Raw genomic sequence first — 20,376 nt, forward strand, 5'->3', positions numbered from 1 at the left:
AATATTATTTTTTATTAGTTTCAGGTGTACAGCATAGTGGTTAGACAATCATACACATTACAAAGTGTTTTTCTTGATATTTCATGTACCCACCTGGTACCATGCATAGTTATTACAGTATATTGACTATATTCCCTATGCTGTACTTTACATCCCGGTGACTATTGTGTAACTATGAATGTGTACCTCTCAACCCCTTCACCTTTTTCACCCAGTCCCCCAACCCCCTCCCCTCTGGCAACCATCAGTCTGCTCTCTATATCTACGAGTCTATTTCTGTTTGTTCATTTATATTGTTTCTTTAGATTCCACATATAAGTGAAATCATGTGATATTTTATCAAACTTTCTCTCATCTTCTCCCCTGGACAGGATAGGCTATTCTTCTATAGGCCGTCACTTTTGCTTATTCAGTTGCTATTAACTAAATAATTTTGTTTGATTCTCAATGTGCCATTAGATAGCAACAGAAAGATGCTTTCTCTCCTTTTCTCCATATTGATTATGGTTTCCCCTCCCTGAGGACCAGACGGTGCCATGCCAAGAATTGTACAAGTGAAGGAAAGAGGTGCCATTATTAGAGAAGAGTCTGAACTTCGTAATGTGTATGTTTATACACATAACACACACATATATACTGGCATATTGACAGTTGACAAAGGCAATCCATTTGAATATCTTAAAAAGGTATTGACTAAGATCAAAAGGAAAAAAACCCAAAGTGACCAATTTCTCATTGCTGTGTTTATCGACAACACTGTATCTCTGTCCCATGTTCTGTTCTCCAAAACAGAGATGGTTCTTAGATTATTTAGGCCCTATAATTAAAATATAATTTAGATAATTAGATACAGAATTCAAACCTTTATACACTGTTTATCAGGTGGTACTTTTAGCAGCTTTTTAAAAGTATATTTTATTGATTATGCTATTATAATTTTCCCATTTTCCCCCCTTTATCCACCCTCTGCCCTGCACCACCCCCACCCTCCAGCATTCCCTCCCTTAGTTCATGTTAATGGGTGCACATACAAGTTCTTTCGCTTCTCTATTTCGTATACTATTCTAAACTTCCCCCTGTCTATTTAATGCCTACCAGTTATGCTTCTTATTCCCTGTACCTTCCCCCACTTCTTCCCCTCCCCCATCCCCACTGAAAACCTTTCACGTGATCTCCATTTCTTTGGTCTGTTTCTGTTTTAGTTGTTTGCTTAGTTCTGTTTTTGATTTTTAGGTTTAGTTGTTGATAGTTATGAGTTTGTTGTCATTTTACTGTTCATAGTTTTTGATCTTCTATTTCTTAGATAAGTCCCTTTAACATTTCATATAATAACAGCTTGGTAATGATGAACTCCTTGAACTTGACCTTATCTGGGAAGCACTTTCTGCCCTTCCATTCTAAATGAGAGCTTTTCTGGACAGAGCAATCTTGGATGTAGGTCCTTGCCTTTCATGACTTCCAATACTTCTTTCCAGCCCCTTCTTGCCTGCAAGGTTTCTTTTCAAAAATCAGCTTCTAGTCTTATGGGAACTCCTTTGTAGACAACCCTGTCCTTTCCTCTCGTTGCTTTTAAGATTCTCTATCTTTAATCTTGAGTAATGTAATTATGATGTGCCTTGGTGTGTTCCTCCTTGGGTCCAATTTCTTTGGGACTCTCTGAGCTTCCTGGACTTGCATGTCTATTTCTTCACCAGATTGGGGAAGTTTTCCTTCATTATTTGTTTGAATAAGTTTTCAATTTCTTGCTTTTGTTCTTCTCCTCCTGGCACCCCTATGATTCAGATGTTAGAGCTTTTGAAGTTGTCCCAGAGTTTCCTAAGCCTCTCCTCATTTTTTTGAGTTCTTGTTTTTTTCATTCTGTTCCAGTTGGATATTTATTTCTTCTTTTTGTTCCAAATTGTTGATTTGAGTCCTGGTTTCTTTCCCTTCACTGTTGGTTCCCTGTATGTTTTGCTTTATTTCACTTTAGGTAGCCTTCATTTGTTCCTTCATTTTGTGACCAAGCTCAGTCAGTTCTGTGAACATCCTGATTACCAGCATTTTGAACTCTGCATCAAATAGGTTGGCTATCTCCTCGTTGCTTAGCTCTTTTTCTGGAGTTTTGATCTATTCTTTCCTTTGGGCCATATTTATTTGTCTTGCCACACCTGTTATGTTGTAAGGGGGCGGAGCCTTAGGTATTTGCCAGGGTGGGGCAACCCTCTTTGCTGTGTTGTGGTGCTGTCTGTGGGGGAGGGGTCCCAGAGGGAACAATGCCACTCACTTGCTCTGCTCTAGCCCCACTTTCCCATAAACTCTCCTGTGAGACTGGGAGTTTCTCCTGCCATTGCAACTGCCACAGTATTTTACAGCTAGCTTTGAGTCTTCAGTTTCCTGTTTATCCAGCCCTGCCTCATCCCTGCAGTCTGTTGCCTTGCACACATCCTCTCCTCTCAGCTGCTTGTCTGTACCCCTCCTACCAGTCTGGGTGAATGTTTCTTTAACTTCTTCGTTGTTGGAGTTCCATGCAGTTTGATTTTTATGGCACTTCTGGTTGCTTAGTGGTTTTAAATTGGTTGTTATCCTTCTTTTGGTTGTGTGAGGAAGCAAAGCACTTCTACCTCTGCATCCATCCTGGCCAGAACTCCTAGCAGCTTTAACATGGATTGATTAGCAATACTCTGATTCCAATTAAAATGTCTTCAAATTTGGTACAAGTGACGTGTCCTGTGTCATCAGCATTAAGGTCCATAACTTAGAGCACATATCTTTTTGAAAGCCAGTTCTGACACTTATGGATATCTAACAGACTGCAGGGAAGCTTCCTTCCTGGGAAATCATCTCTACTTTGAACATGCACCAGTATTTTTCTATCTCTATCTTTTGAAGAAATTATTTCCCATACCTGGCTCATTTCTGGTCCCAGACTTCAGAAAAAACTTCTGGCCTGATGCACTGGGATGGATAATTGATGGTTTCCTGTTAATGTCAATCTTACAGATATTTGTACATCATCATTCTAGAATATATAATTTGCAAGGGCCAAAGAAAAGATTGTAATTTTAGTTCTTGTGTTAAAAAGACGGTTACTTACAATGGGTAAAACTATTTCAGTACTGAATAAGTAATGTTGTAGGCCACAAAATATTGAACTATTCTCTTGAATTTAAAGTTGAAAATTCCTTTTATTTTTCTCAATATGTAACATGTACCTTTCAAGCCTATGTTGCAGCCCTTTAATTACTTACAAAAGTATGTAGAATATTTAATGAGGTTGGAATGGTTTTAGCTTCCAACTACTTGAGAAAATGAAGAGCTTGGTCATTTCAGGCCTAACTAAATGCAACATAATTCTTTCAGTTATTTTGTTAGTCAACTACAATTAAATATTCATTGAGCTTAAAATGAGACACTAAGACTATGAAATATTTACATGGTATGATGAGAGTGTGAACTACAGACTGAATCCCAGTTAATACCCATAGAAATTTATACAACACTTTTTAGATTCATGATTCAACAAAACAATACCTGTAAATAATTTTTCTTAAAATTGAGAAATTTAAACTCATTGCCAGTTTTTCCAATAGTTTTTTTCCTAACATGATTAAATTTATTCTTTTAAATTATTTTATTGTTGTTCAATTACAGTTGTCTGCAATTTCTCCCCACCCCATACCCTACCCCAGCCAAACCCGCTTCCCTCCCCTGCTTCCACCCTCCCCCTATGTTTTGTCCCTGTGTCCTTATAGTAGTTCCTGAAAATGCTTCTCCCTACTGTCCCTTCCCCTTTCCCTTCTGGCTATTGTTAGTTTGTTCTTAATTTCAATGTCTCTGGTTATACTTTGTTTGCTTTTTTCTTTTGTTGATTATGTTCCAGTTAAAGGTGAGATCATATAATATTTTTCCCTCACTGCCTGGCTTATTTCACTTAACATAATGCTCTCCAGTTCCGATGCTGTTGCAAAGGGTATAAGCTCCTTCTTTCTCTCTGCTGCATAGAATTCCATTGTGTATATATACCATAGTTTTTTTCTTTAATTTTTTATTGTTATTCAATTACAGTTGTGTGCCTTTTCTCCCCATCCTTCCACCCTACCCCAGCCGAACCCCCTCCCTCCCCCACCTCTACCCTCCCCCTTGAATGCTGAATGTGTCCTTTAAAGTAGTTCCTGTAATCCCCTCTCCTCACTGTCCCCTCCCCACTCCCCCCTGACCATTGTTAGATTGTTCTTAACTTCAATGTCTCTGGTTATATTTTGTTTGCTTTTTTCTTCTATTTATTATGTTCCAGTTAAAGGTGAGATCATATGGTATTTGTCCCTCACCGCCTGGCTTATTTCACTTAGCATAATGCTCTCCAGTTCCATCCATGCTGTTGCAAAGGGTAGAAGCTCCTTCTTTCTCTCTGCTGCGTAGAATTCCATTGTGTAAATATACCACAGTTTTTGGATCCACTCCTTTGCTGATGGGCACTTAGGTTGCTTCCAGTACTTGGCTATTGTAAATTGTGCTGCTATGAACATTGGGGTGCACAGGTTCTTTTGGATTGGTGTTTCAGGGTTCTTAGGGTATAATCCCAGCAGCAGAATTGCTGGGTCAAGGGGCAGTTCCATTTTTAGTTTTCTGAGGAAATGCCATACTGTTTTCCACAGTGGCTGCACCAGTCTGCATTCCCACCAACAGTGCACTAGGGTTCCCTTTTCTCCACATCCTCTCCAACATTTGCTTGTTGATTTGTTTATGTTGGCCACTCTGACTGGTGTGAGATGGTACCTCATTGTGGTTTTAATTTGCATCTCTCTGATGGCTAGTGATGCTGAGCATCTTTTCATATGTCTCTGGGCCCTCTGTATGTCTTCCTTGGAGAAGTGTCTGTTCAAGTCCTTTGCCCATTTTTTAATTGGGTTGTTTGTCTTCCTGGAGTAGAGTCCTGTGAGTTCTTTATATATTTTGGAGATCAGAGGTATCATTGGCAAATATGTTTTTCCATACTGTTGGTTCTCTTTGTAAGTTGGTGCTGTTTTCTTTAGCCATGCAGAAGCTTTTTATTTTGATGAGGTCCCATTTGTTTATTCTTTCCTTTATGTCCCTTGCTTTAGGGGACATGTCTGTGAGGATGTTGCTGTGTGGAATGTCTGAGATCTTCCTGCCAATGTTTTCCTCTAGGACTTTTATGGTGTTACGACTTATATTTAAGTCTTTTATCCATCTTGAATTTATTTCTGTATATGGTGTAAGTTGGTGATCAAGTTTCATTTTTTTTCATGTAGCTGTCCAGATCTCCCAACACCATTTGTTGAAGAGGCTATTCTTGCTCCATTTTATGCTCCTGCCTCCTTTGTCAAATATTAATTGACTATAAAGACTTGGGTTTATTTCTGGGTTCTCTGTTCTGTTCCATTGGTCTGTGTGCCTGTTTTTATGCCAGTAGCAGGCTGTTTTGATTACAGTGACCTTGTAATACAGTTTGATATCGGGTATTGTGATCCCTCCTGCTTTGTTCTTTTTTCTCAAAATTGCTGCAGCTATTCGGGGTCGTTTATGGTTCCATATAAATTTCTGAAATGTTAACTCGGCTCTCTCCCAGGAGTCCTGCAGCAGGCCTGGAGCTGCAGTCACCTTGGTCCCTGCACTGGTCCCAGGGACCTTTTTGTCCTGAAGCAATCCCCTTACCATCTGTTTTTTCAGTGTACTTTTTGGTCTCCTATCTTCATAAACGCTTGGGTACTGTTGGCTGTTCACATTGTTCCTCAGTAGATTGGCTAGGTATTTCACCTGTGTGCAGGGGGAAGTGGACTGACTCTTCTCCCACCTATCTCGCCGCCATCTTCCTCTCTTACATCTCCAATAATTTTTAATCATAGCAATAATCTAGTGTTACATTCTCAAACAATACAAAGTAGAAATAAAAGCAGTTCCTTGGACAGTGTATCAAAATTAGTATTTGTAGATGCTCTTGGTGCCTATCGAGATCCACATTAAGAGTGAGGTGCCCATCCCCCTCAACTGAAGCAAGTGCTTTGGCAAACAATTCGTATTTGCAATTTCCTATGGACTTTTGCTCTTGGCCAATGGGCATTGCATTGCCTAGAGAAGCCAGGGAGGTAACACTGGCCCCTTTACTACAAGAGGGGGCAGCAAATGGTTGATTGATTTGTCAAAGATAAAAATCTGAGCTTCTTCAAGGTGAGCACCTCTTTATTCTGATACAGGCTCATAGGCCTTGTGTGTCTGACCATCACAAAACTCCACATGGGAATGCATCCTTGCTTTGCTCATTTCTTTTCCCTTGACTGATCCCCTCATTCCCTTCTAGGTTTCTCCTTGAGTATGTCTGTAACAAAGCACATGCACCTAAATCCCTGTTTCAGGCTCTGCTTCTGTGGAGCCTCACCTAAGAAATTATTCTGTTTTATTCCATAATTCTACAAGTGACCATCAAAATGCTGTGCTCAGGCTGACCATAAAATTACAAGAAGAAAAGAGACTATTTGCAGTCACAAAAAAGAGCCAGTGTTTATTATCCTATATGGCTCTCATGGCGGACATTTCTAGCAGTTTATCTTTTATTCTCCCCACCCCCCACCCCTTCATTCTCATGGAGAGAACACCAGTTTTATTCAGGCTGGAGATATAAGCACTTAAAAGTGTTCACTTCTGCAGGCTCCATGCAGCTAGTACCTGCCATGTGACTCAATTCTGGCCAATGATATATGAGTTAAGGTTTAATAGGTGTGGCTCCCAGGGAAGTTATTTTTTTAATTAAAAGAATCAGAGGCAGCTGGTATGTTTTCCTGCCCTTCGCCCTACCTTTGTGTTTCTGTCTGGAACTAGGGCATAATTCCTTAGCGCACAGCAGCCACCTTGTGAGCACTGCAGATATAAAGAGGATCTAGGGCCCTGCTGCCATTGTAGACCCACCATTTTCAGGCCACCCAGGCTCTCTCTCTCTGGACTCCTTGTTATATGAGAAAAATCAGTCTCTATTTCAGAGATTCTTTACTCAAGCAAGCCTTTGGAAATGTGTGGAGGTGTTTTGGGTTGTCAAAATGACTGGAAGTAGTACTGGACTATGTGAGGTAAGGGAAGCCCTTGTCTTGGGTGCAAAATTTAAGGGGTGCCTCAAAACTCAGTAATCAAACTAGATAATAGTTTATTTTTATTGTAATGAAATACATTAAAAATCAAAATTAATGCAAAAACTTCACGATGAACAAAATGCCAACATTTTAAATAAGGACAGGATCAGTAACTGCCATGCTTAGCTATACCGGAGGCTGAGACAAAAGGAAAATCAGTATTACTGATTCTATCTTTATTTAACACTTGGCATCATGGATGTTTTTGCATTAATTTTGATGTTTTAAATTGCTTTGCCCTAGGGCCAGCCCTGATTGGGAGGTGCTGTTACTGTTGAGTAGCTGGGGACCAACCATAATTTTACACCCTAAAATGTGGAAAGGGCAAGTGCACACTGGAGAGAATGTTCTACCTAAAATGCCAGTACTGCTCCCATTGAGATATACAGTTGTACTTGCTTAAAACTCCTGGCATTGGGAGGATTTATGCGAACAGCAAAACATAATTTTGCCTGATAATATACCCACTTCCAAAGACTAGTTATTTTATCGAATTCATTTAAATATAAACAAGTACCTATTCACTCACACCAGTTAGTGGCAGTAATCATCCCAGCCCCTCCATAAGGAAGAAGCAAACCTGGATGATTGTTTTCATTCTATAAGTGAGGAATCATTTATAAGGAGTGGGGCAGGGGCCAGGGTTCTGAGGCTGCATGTTGAAGGCTCTGGAACTACCATGTAATGTTAACTTTAAAAATACAATAGCGTGCTCGCTTCGGCAGCACATATACTAAAATTGGAACGATACAGAGAAGATTAGCATGGCCCCTGCACAAGGATGACACGCAAATTCGTGAAGCGTTCCATATTTTTAGGGAGCTGGAGAGCATTATGTTAAGTGAAATAAGCCAGACGGTGAGGGACAAATACCATATGATCTCACCTTTAACTGGAACATAATAAATAGAAGAAAAAAGGAAACAAAATATAACCAGAGACATTGAAGTTAAGAACAATCTAACAATGGTCAGGGGGGAGTGGGGAGGGGACAGTGAGGAGAGGGGATTACAGGAACTACTATAAAGGACATATGGACAAAATCAAGGGGGAGGGTGGAGGTGGGGGAGGAGGGATGGGGAGAAAAGGCACACAACTGTAATTTAACAATACAAAATTAAAATTAAAAAAAATTTCATCAAAACATTAAAAAAAATACAATAGCCAGTTATTTTACCAGTAAAAGTGAGTTTATTCAGGAATGAGAGAAGAATTGCATTTTGAGACATGCAAACTATGACAAACCATACACAAGTACAGAGAACAAAGGAGGGACGTGTTATAGAGGAAAAGAAAGAAGTTGGGAGGGTCGGTTATGAGCAAAAGTCCATTGAAGGAGAGTGAGAGTTCAGGGTGGTGATAGCTTCTCATTGGCTGAGTTGTGGCATTTCTCATTGGCTCTGTTGTTGCTGGGCAAGGAGAAAATCTTCCTTCCTCCTGCTGGAGTAGTAAAGTAAGTCTCTTCCTGTTGAGGAGTACAAAGTATGCTTCTTCTTGCTGGAGTCTGCAGAGGGCAGTGGTTGGCAGTGTGTGAGAGTTCTCCCTTAAGGGATTCCCAATTCTGATAATTTTTATAATTTTTAAAATATTTTATTCATGTTCTATTACAGTTGTCCCCATTTTCCCCCCTTTGCCTTCCTCTGCCCATCCCATCCCCCGCTCTCACAGTCAGTCCCCACCCCATTGTCCATGTCCATTGGTCATTCATACATATTCTTTGACTGGCACCTTCCCCTTCTTTCCACCCTTAGCCCCCTTTCCCCGCCCCACTGGTTGTTGTCAGTCTGTTCCTTGTTTCCATGCCTTGTTTCTATTTTGCTCATTTGTTTTGTTCATTAGGTTCCTCTGATTCTGATAATTTTAAATGAGGTTTTCTTTATTCATTTTTATATAATTAACTAAATATGATTGTGGCTTAGTCACTTTACCTCTCTAACCCTTATTTTTTTTGACTATCATATGGGGTTTGGCTAGCTGATCTCTAATGATATTTTGCCACTAGCAATAGATCCCTAAGACTTCAGTCTTACTTTATGACATTTAGTCTATGACTAACAGCAAATTCAGCTTGTTCATCATAGAGCTGAGCCTAGACCCTGGATCTCTTGGCCTGAGGCTCTTTCTAATTACACTAGGCACCTATTGCTTCATTATTAATTTAAATTTGGTATTTAGTAGTTTATGATATACTGTTGTTGCTATTGTATATGATCTATAATTAGCTGCTATTATAAAAAGTCAGACTAGTTAGAAATTTTCAAATGACTGAATGTTTTTATGTGACTATTCTTTAAATGTTAAGTACCATTTACACTGACTCTACAATTATACTCTCACTTCTTTTAATTTGTCAATGGCTCCTATTTAGCCTAATTTGTTTCCTAGTTTGCAAATGACCCTATTATAGTAAGTGGCAGGATAAAGGTTGATCCTATGAGGTATGCATACATTTAAAAATGTTATTTTATTTTTTCCATCTATTGTGGACATAATAATTATAATCAAACCTACTGACCACAGAATTAGAATTTTAATAACTTTGCATTCATTAGCATTGGGTTTGTGGTGAGCTGAATATTTATGTAGCACTATGTGAATCTTTTTAAAAAAATTTTTATTGTTATTCAATTACAGTTGTCTGCGTTTTCTCCCCATCACACTATGTAAATCTTTATGCTTTGAACAATATAAAAATATTTTTTTAAATATAATTTGATTTCTTAGATCACCTTGATTTTTTTTTTAATTGAACAAGTTGGCTTATTACTCATGCAGTGAAGGAAAACACACACGCTTAGTAACCATAGGATGTCTAAGTGAATACATGTTAGAAAAGACTTACTGTAGGATTTGGGTTTGTGTTAGGTAGTTTTGGGGAGGGCTTAAGGAAGTGGGGCCTTTCTCTGGATTGGATTCATTTTTCTCTGATTGTGTATCAATGAATTTCAATTATAGTGAGAGTAGACTAGAGTGAGGCCATAGCTATAAGTGTGAGAGAAGCAGTTGTCACTCCTGTGAGCTAGAGGGGGATATTTGACATTTTGTGGCTTAGACAATTTTCATGTTCTCTCTGTGTTGAGACATGGTTATGGGGTAGTCTTATTTTTGTGTTCATCCATTGTGGTCTCAGACTGGCCTTGTCTGAGACTGATGTTCTATGAAAGTGTTCATATTCAACAGGAGAACACAAAGGCTTTGTGGTGGCTGCCAGCCCAGCTTATAGCAACACTAAAGCCAGATGATAGTGCAGGTCTGGCTCCTGAATTTCAGGGGCTGCTTTTCTACTTCTCACCCAATACCAGCAAAATGCTTAATTTTCCTACTAGGGCGTGGGGTCAAGAAGCAATAAAATACATTAGAATTTTATATAACTACCAAAGAAAAATACATAAACACAGATTCTTGAAGTTTGGCCTACACCCAATTAGGAAAGTTATAAAATATAATCGGAGTATATAAAATACAATTAAAATTTAAAACATAACTGGAAGTTGAGTCATATATCTTTAAACCATACCCAAAATTTCAAAATAATTTTTTTCCATAAGTTTATGTAATTTTCAGATTATCTGAATCCTATTAGAATCACTTCATAAAAGACACCAAGAGGAGCAAGACAGACTGTGCAACCCAGGGCTCCACTATGGGGAAATAAAGCCTCAAAACCTCTGGCTGTAAATGTGGGGGTTGCGGCAGCAGGAGAAACTCCCAGTCCCCCAGGAGAGTCCATTGGAGGCACCCATGGGGTCCTAGAATGTATACAAACCCACCCACCCAGGAATCAACCAGAAAGGCACAATTCGCTTGTGGGTAGTGGGGGAAGTGACTGAAAGTGGGGTAAGAGCCTAGCAAGTGGTATTGTTCTCTCTCTAGCCCTTCCGCACATGCAGCACCAGAGCAGAGCAAAGTAGGTTTCCCCTCTGGCAAATACCTAAGGCTCCATCCCTTACAACATAACAGATACACTGAGACCAAGAAATATGGCCTAAATGAAAGAAGAGAGAAAAACTCCAGAAAAAGAACTAAGCGACAAGGAGAGAGACAAACTATCAGATGCAGAGTTCAAAACACAGGTAATCAGGATGCTCACAGAAATGACTGAGTTCGGTCACAAAATGAAGGAAGAAATGAAGACTATACAAAGTGAAATAAAGGAAAATATACAGGGAACCAACAGTGAAGGGAAGGAAACCAGGACTCAAACCAAAGATTTGGAACAAAAGAAAGAAACATTAAACTGGAACAGAATGAAGAAAGAAGAATTCAAAAAAATAAGGAGAGGCTTAGGAACCTCTGGGACAACTTTCAACTTTCCAAGATCCAAATCATAGGCATACCAGAAGGAGAAGAGGAAGAGCAAGAAATTGAAAACTTATTTGAAAAAATAATGAAGGAAAACTTCCTCAGTCTGGCAAAGGAAACAGCCATGCAAGCCCAGGAAGCTCAGAGAGTCCCAAAGAAGTTGGACCTAAGGAGGAACACACCAAGACACAACATAATTAAATTACCAAAGATTAAAAGATAAGGAGAGAATCTTAAAAGCAGCAAGAGAAAAGGAGACAGTTACCTACAAAGGGGTTCCCATAAGACTGTCAGCTGATTTCTCAAAAGACACCTTACAGGCAAGAAGGGGCTGGAAAGAAGTATTCAAAGTCATGAAAGGCAAAGACCTACATCCAAGATTACTGTATCCAGCAAAGCTATCATTTAGAATGGAAGGGCAGATAAAGTGCTTCCCAGATAAGGTCAAGTTAAAGGAGTTCATCATCACAAGCCCTTATTATACAAAATGTTAAAGGGACTTACATAAGAAAAAGAAGATAAAGTATGAACAATAAAATGATAACAAACTCACAACTATCAATGACTGAACCTATAAACAAAAACAAAAACTAAAACTAAGCAAACAACTAGAACAGGGACAGAATTACAGAAATGGAGATCACATGGAGGGTTATCAGCAGGGAGGGAGAGAATAGGGGATTAGGTACAGAGAATAAGAAGCATAATTGGTAGGTACAAATAGACAGGGGGAGGGTAAGAATGGTATAGGAAATGGAGAAGCCAAAGAACTTATATGTATGACCCATGCACATGAGCTAAGTGGGGGTGGGGGAAATGCTGGCAGGAGGGGTTGGAAGGTGAAGGGAGTAAAGGGGAGAAAAAAAATGGGACAACTGTAATAGCATAATCAATAAAATATACTTAAGGAAAAGATGCCAAGATGTATAATTGTAACACAATATAATTGCAATGTATTGCAGTTTAAATCCCATGTTTTACATCTCAACTACATAAATCTTCAGCTACTTAGTTCTGAAGAAATCAAAAGACTTGCCTGAAATCAAACATGTCATGCTCCAAATTTCAAACTATGCATTCTGCATTCATCACTGAGTAAAACACAAAATTACATTATTTAAATTTTTGTTAAAGTTTCCAGTTTCATCATACAGTATGTTTTTTTAATATAAAACTTTGAAATTTAAAAGGCATTTAATAAAAAGTCCCCAAATTCAAAATAAGTGTTTTTGCAATAGAAAGAATGAGATTCACAAATTAGTCTCTTATTGAGGAAGATAGAGTTTCCCTTTCCCTCTTTCCTAAAACCTGGAGTTTAGTTATTAGGCAAAATTTAAAGACCCTGCCCACAAGCCTAACATTAGTCCAAAGTTAAAATTGTCTTTTTGAGCTTAAACTTGAATAGATACCAGTACATATTGATTAGAATGCATATAATTTAAAAAGACTGACAAATGCTAAATGTTGGCAAAGATGTGGAGGTCTGGGATTTTCATACATTTGTGGTAGGAATGTAAAATTATACTGCTATTTTGGAAGACAGTTTGGCAGTTTCTTAAATAGTTAAGTATATAATATTTACCACATGACTCAGTAATTCCATTCCTATGTGTTTTCTAAGAGAAATTAAAATATATGTTCCCATAAAAACTTCATAGCATCATTATTCATAGTAGTGCAAAACAGGAAAAACCCAAGTGACCATCAACTGATGAATGGATAAAGAAAATGCAGTATAGCCGTGTAATGGAAATATTCAGCATTGAAAAGAAACTATGATATATATATATATATTATATATATATATAATATATATATAAACAACATGTACGAACCTCAAAAACATACTAAATGAAAGAAAGCAGACAAGGAAGACTTTATATTGTATGACTCCATCTATCTGAAGTCCTAGAGAAGGTAAATACATCAGAGAAAGCAGATTAGTAGTTGCCTGGGGCTAGCAGTGAGATAGGGAACTTTTAGGGGTAATGGAAATGTTCTAAATTGGATTGTGGTAGTGGCTATACAATTGTATAAATTTATGAAAAGTTGAACTGTATACTTATAAGATATAAATGTTATGTTATATAAATTATAATTTAATATATCATAATAGTTTGTTAGGATTGCCTAGTTTGCTAGTTCTGTGGGTACCTTAAACCACAGAAATTTATTTTCTCACAGTTCTAGAGGTTGGAATTGCAAGATCAAGGTGCTGGCGGGGTTGATTTCTCTTAAGGCCTCTCTCCTTGGCCTGCAGATGGCTCTCCTGTTGCTGCCTCTTCATGTGGTTGTCCTCTTTGCACACTGATTATTTTTTGGATATACAATATTTATTTGTAACATTTTAATTCACAAATTAGGAAATAATAGTTGTTATTTGATTTCCTGACTTATAGTTCAGACTGATTGATATTTTTTCTGAATTTTTAATCCACAGAGTAATGTTTATATACTTTCCCACTGCTAAATTCCGACCACCTGCAACTTTATTGGAAACATTTAAAAATTATTTGCCTTCTTCAATTTTGCATTTGCAGGATTCTGCCCTATAGTAAGATCATTCCTTTGATGGTGGATGATAGTATAAACACTGAAAACATAATCTGTGTACTTTTTAAAAAATGTCTTTGAAATAATTTAGACTTATAAGAAATTACAAAAATGGTCTAAGGCAGTTCCTGTGTACTCTTTTCTGAGCTCTCCCCAATGTAACATAGTATAGTACATTATCAAAGCCAGGGAATTGACAATAGTATAATTCTAAACTTGAAGACCTTGTTTGAATTTCACTAGTTTTTAGATGCACTCATTTTCTCCCCAGTTTATAGTTCTCTGAAATTTTATGACATGTATAGATTTGTTTTAACAACCACCACAATCAGGATACAGAATAACTGTATTTCTTTAAGATTTTATTGAGTTTTTATTTTAATCAACTTTATTGGGGCAAACCTTATTTTAATTTTTCAAATCAACTTTATAGAGGTTATTTATACATGATGAAATGTGTCCATTTTAAGCATACTGTTCTGTGAGTTTTGACAAATGTATGCACCACCACCCCAGACAACATATAGAATTCTTCTACCACCTCAGAAAGTTCCCTCATGCCCCATTTCATTCACCCCTCTGCCATTGCTCTTATTTCCATTACCATAGATTAGTTTTGCCTGTTTTGAACTTCATACAAATGAAATCTTACAGTCTGTCTTCTCTGGTGTCTAGCTCACTGTTTGGGATTTAAGATTTGAGGAGCTCCTACCCTTTGGAACCGCATGAATGGAACTGGAAAGTGTTATGCTAAGCAAAATAAGCCAGGCAGTGAAAGACAAATACCATATGATCTCACCTTTAACAGGAACCTAATCAACGAAACAAACAAGCAAAATATAACCAAAGACACTGAAATTGAGAACAGGCTGACAGTGACTAGAGGGGAGAGGGGAGGGAATTTCAGGGGAAAAGGGTGAAGGGTTTGTAGGAACAATTATAAAGGACACATGGACAATAACATGGGGGTGGTGGAAACAGGAGGGAGATGTGGAGAGCTGGGGGGTTGGGCTGAGGTGGGGGAAAAGGCAGAAAACTACTTGAACAACCATAAAATAAAAAATTTAAAAAAAGATTTGAGGCATAGGTTTGGTAACAAGTATGTATATAAGCAAAGTATAGCCAATTCATGTAATAATACACTATGGTGGATTTCTGGCTATTTGTATAATCATTTTTCATCCTCTGGATTCATATCCCTTTATTTTTAAACATGTTTCTTTTATTTTTTCCAAATATATTACTCTTCTAACCACCTTCATAGGTTTTTAACTGAATAAAAGTAAATAAATTAATTTTTAAAAAGATGTTAGAATTGTTTATATTCTTCTCCTTATTTTATTTATGCTCTTCCATTTAAATACCTGTTTTGACTATGAAATGCATTGTGCTGTTTAGTGTGGTAATAGTTCTTTTAATAAAGAGGATTCTCCAGAGATACATGTCATTATCACAGACCTTTTATCAGAGGTATATATAATCTAGGGAGCATGGTTATTTTTTCTAGGATATTAGAAATGGGAAATGGCAGGGAGAACATGAATGCAACATTATCAAAGGGAGGCAGAAGTACTTATCTCCATTCTTTTTTCAAATTCGTCCACCCTCCCCATCCCCCACCACCAGTCTCTCAACTTCTTTATTCCCACCCTCTTCCATTCTTTTGACCTTTTCTCTATTCCTTTTTCTCTTCTATTGGACTTCATCTGTCTCTTCAGCCTCAGTCTCTTTACTTTACATACTTTGCCTTCTTCTGTTTCAGATCTGGCCATTGCTGACTTTAGCTCTTAGGAGAGTATAACTATCATTATCATCATCATCATCATCATTGTTATTATTACCAGGATCTTTTCCCTTCCATTTGTTCCTAGGGTTGGACCCAGGGTTCATGTCTCCCCAAATGGAGCATTGAAATGAACTATGTGTATAGTGGTTGGGGTATCCCTTGAGAACATTGTCCTCCTACAACACCCTCCTAAGGGGAGGCTCTTTGGTATGGTAGAGAGAGCAAGCCTCTTCAGTCAGACAGATAGGCCCAGAACCTGGATTTGCCATTGATTACATATTTCATCTTGGCTATGTTGTCAACCTTTTTGGTCTCAATTTTATCATCTGTAAAGTAAGAATACTAACCCCAACTTAGAGTTGTTATGAGAATCAGATGGACAATGCATGTCAAGTGTCCAGCTCATAGTGGGTAGTCATGAAGAATTAACTCTCCTCCTTTTCCAAAGACTTGGCTTGTTTTTTTACAATACATGGGGTAGGGAGAGTGGTGTTCCTATGGGAAATGAAGCATGAATTGGGACTATTCCAGTTATCATCTGTGCTGCACGCTTCTTGCATTTTTCTTTGGCATGAATTCTGGCTTATTCCAGAAGAATAATTATGGAGATGCTGGCATTGAGAAGGCCGAGTTCTATAAAACAGTCATTAAGCTATTATTGATGCATTGCTTTTCCCAATTGTTCCCCAGTGTTTCATTTATGCTGTGGGTATTAGGGTAGTTTAAAAATTCCTCTATTATTTAAATAAGATATTTTGTCATGTTTCTTTTATTTTAGCAAATTCACTTACTGGTCTTTTAGGAGGAAAGGTGATCAATAATTACCTTTATTATTATTTTATTTTTGATCATTTGGAACTAACAGCAATCAGTAATAGACTACTACAGTTGTGTTTACATTCTGATTATTCTCAACTTATTCTCAAAGATTTTATGCCATCTCCCAACACCATTTGTTGAAGAGGCTGTTTTTGCTCCATTTTATGCTCCTGCCTCCTTTGTCAAATATTAATTGACCGTAAAGACTTGGGTTTATTTCTGGGTTCTCTGTTCTGTTCCATTGGTCTATGGGCCTGTTTTTGCGCCAGTACCAGGCTGTTTTGATTACAGTGGCCTTGTAATACAGTTTGATATCAGGTATTGTGATCCCTCCTGCTTTGTTCTTCTTTCTCAAAATTGCTGCAGCTATTCGGGGTCATTTATGGTTCTATATGAATTTCTGAAATGGAACATAATCAACAGAAGAAAAAAGCAAACAAAATATAACCAGAGACATTGAAGTTAAGAACAATCTAACAATAGCCAGGGGGGAGTGGGTAGGGGACAATGAGGAGAGGGGATTACAGGAACTACTTACTATAAAGGACACATGGACAAAATCAAGGGGGAGGGTGGAGGTGGGGGAGGGAGGTGGGTTCTGCTGGGGTGGGGTGGAGGGATGGGGAGAAAAGGCATACAACTGTAATTGTATAACAATAAAAATTAAAAAGAAAAGATTTTATACCATCATAATCTAGGTTCTAGAAGCTCCATGTAGGCCCTTTTTTGGGGTTTGGATTTTTTAAATTACATTTATTGGGGTGACATTGGTGAATAAAGTTTGAAGTGTACATTTCAATTATACATGATCTGTATATTGCTTTGTGTGCCCACCACCCAAAGTCAAATCATCTTCCATCAACATTGGGTTTTTTTTTTTTTTTTTTTTGGCCATCATTTCTTTATTTTTTCCTTTTAATTTTATTATGCACTGGTTTTAGGTATACAACTTAATGGCCATTTTATGTTTAATAAAATTTTTTTTTCTCTACAGTCTATTATTTCTCTCCTTTTTAGCTTAAAAATATGAAATCTGTTTTGAGTGTCTTTAATTCTATCTCTCTCTGGTTCTACTTGTTGCCTTTTTTCTCTAGCATTTCAAGGCATTTATTTTTGCATTTGTTTCTGGGTATCAAAAATAAAACTTTTAAATTCTGTCCAGTTGGCTTTTACTGTCAGCTTTATTAATTGAAGCTTTGATTTTCACTGATATGTAGTAAGGATAATATTATTCATATGTATTCCCAGCTTTCTCCTTTTCCCCATGCCCTACTTGCTGAACAAAAAATTGTCTTTGCTCAATCTACATCCTCCCCATCCTCTGAATTTTTCAATCAGATTTTCAGGCTTTGGGGGATGTAGGAAAGGGAGAAGGGCTGGAGAGAGATGGAGGGAGGAGGGAGAGAGAAGGAGGGAGATACCATAGACTGAGTTGATGGTGAGGGAAAGTGGGACTTGAGAGAATCAAAAAAGAGGGGAAAGGCACTGGGGTGGGGGATGTAGATATAGAGCATAAATTGGATCACCTTTATAGTTTATTCAGAGATCTAAGACAAGATGGACTTTTTAATTGGTATTGAATTGCCTGGCCTTTTCTTTTAATATACTACCATGTTGAGACTGGTTCACATTTACTTATTATTTGAGTTACATCTAAATGTCAACTCACTAAATTATATATTTTTGTTTATGTTTAAACAAATAAGAGAATCACCATTACCCTCTCTCTGTCACTGATCAGTTGACCTAAGTCCTCTCTCAACTCCTTCTGAAATCTCCCTTCCATCAGTCTTCTTTTCAAGGCTACTGCTGCTATCCTAGTTCATATCTTCCACCTAGAGATTAGCCACTTCAGTGGCATCCCTTCGTTAAATCTGATTCTCTTTCTTGACTATCCACTCTACTACCAAGTTAATGTCCTAAAATGTTTAGAATCTTTTGAGTTAATTTTGCATGGCCAGGGACCACTTATCTTTTGGCTCTTGAACCCTGCTAATCCTATTTCCTCAGCTCTCCCTTCCTTACTCAGCCCTCAGCACACAGAATGACTTACAGGACCCCATGTACCATACATTACCATGACGCTGTAACTTTGTTTATGCTATTCTCTCTGCATAGAATGCCCTTCCCCACTGTGTGCAGTTGTTCCTCCATCTCTCAGTCCTTAAGAACCATTTCACAACTCAACATCCCTCTGATGCTCCAGGTGATTTAGCACTTCCCCCTCCTACTGAGCATCTTCAAACCCCTGTTAGAATAGCCCTATTGCTCATCTCTGTGTCCTCCACCAAGCTGGAATGTGTTGGGGATTTTGTGGAAGTTCAGGAAATAGTGGTTAACTTGTGGCCTCTGAAGTTAGGCAGCTTGAGTTCTAATGCCAGCTGTCCCATTCTCTTACTTTGAGACTTTGGGAAAACTACTTAATCTCCTAAACTTTGACTTCTGTAAAACAAGGGTCACAATATTACTACTTTATAGATGTGTTGTGAGGAGTGAATGATATAGAGTGTAAAAGCACATAACACATTTCCTGACCCATTAAAACTACTTAACTAGTCTTAGCCATTTTCATTAATCTTTGAATTCTCAGAGCCTGGCACAGAGCCTGACACATAGCGGGTGCTCAGGAACATATCCTAAGTGATCTTACCTATAAGAGGAAGCTAATAAAAAAAGAAACTAACGTGCAAAATAGAACCAGAAGCATGGAAACATGGAACAGACTGACAGCGACCAAAAGGGAGTGGGGAAGGGGATAATGGTGGAAAGAAGGGGAAGGGACTAATCAAAGAACTTGTATGAATGACCCATGGACATGGACAACAGTGTGGGGATTGCCTGTGGGAGCGGGGAATGGGCTGGGGAGGAGGGCAAAGGGGGGAAAATTGGGACAACTGTAATAGAATAACAATAAAAAAATAAAAATATATATTATTGAATCTTTCCAAATGGCTTTCAGCTTTATTTCCAATGCATTATAATTATTTGAAGGTACCATACCCTGCTTTTATCAAATTATATTTTATTGATTATGCTATTACAATTGTCCCAATTTTTCCCCCTTTGCCCCTTTCCACTCAGGATCCCCCACTCCCTTGGGCAATCCCCATATCACTGTTCATGTCCATGGTCATACATATGGATTCTTTGTCTCCTCCATTTCCTATACTGTACTTTACATCCCCCTGGCTATTCTGTAACTGCCTCTTTGTACTTCTTAATCCCCTCACATCTTCAACCATTACCCCATAACCCCTCTGATCTGGCAACCATCAAAATTCTGTCTGTATCCATGATTCTGTCTCTTTCCTTGTTTGCTTAGTTTGTTTCTTAGATTCAATTGTTGATAGATATGTATTTATTGCCATTTTATTGTTCATAGTTTTGATCTTCTTTTTCTTAAATAAATACCTTTAACATTTCATATAATAATGATTTGTGATGATGAACTCCTTTAGTTTTTTTCTGGTGTGGGAAGGTCTTCATCAGCCCTTTGATTCTTAATGACAGCTTTGCTGGGTAGAGCAACCTTGGCTGTAGGTCCCTGCTTTTTATGACTTTGAATATTTCTTGCTAATCCCTTCTAGCCTTGCAAAGTTTCTTTTGAGAAATCAGCTGACAGTCTTATAGGAACTCCCCAGTAGATAACTAACTTCTTTTCTCTTAGTGCTTTTAAGATACTCACTTTATCTTTAAACTTTGGCATTTAATTATGATGTATCTTGGAGTGGGCCTTTTGTTTTTTGGGTCTTTTTACATCCATCTTGCTTGGGACTCTCTGGGCTTCCTGGACTT

The 20,376-nt window shown here is 38.0% G+C and overlaps 1 protein-coding gene and 1 non-coding gene across 6 annotated transcripts in view; both read left to right on the plus strand.

The window, feature by feature from the left end:
• The window catches only part of EFHC2 (EF-hand domain containing 2), a 328,021-nt gene that overhangs the window by 19,392 nt on the left and 288,253 nt on the right, over window positions 1–20,376 (plus strand). The gene's annotated exons all lie outside the window — the stretch shown is intronic.
• On the plus strand, window positions 7,831–7,937 carry LOC112322527 (U6 spliceosomal RNA). The gene has a single exon (XR_002976642.2). It is a non-coding gene; the product is annotated as a U6 spliceosomal RNA (small nuclear RNA).

This window comes from Desmodus rotundus, chromosome X (genome assembly GCF_022682495.2).
Source record: "Desmodus rotundus isolate HL8 chromosome X, HLdesRot8A.1, whole genome shotgun sequence".
In the NCBI taxonomy this organism is placed as follows: Eukaryota; Metazoa; Chordata; class Mammalia; order Chiroptera; family Phyllostomidae; genus Desmodus; species Desmodus rotundus.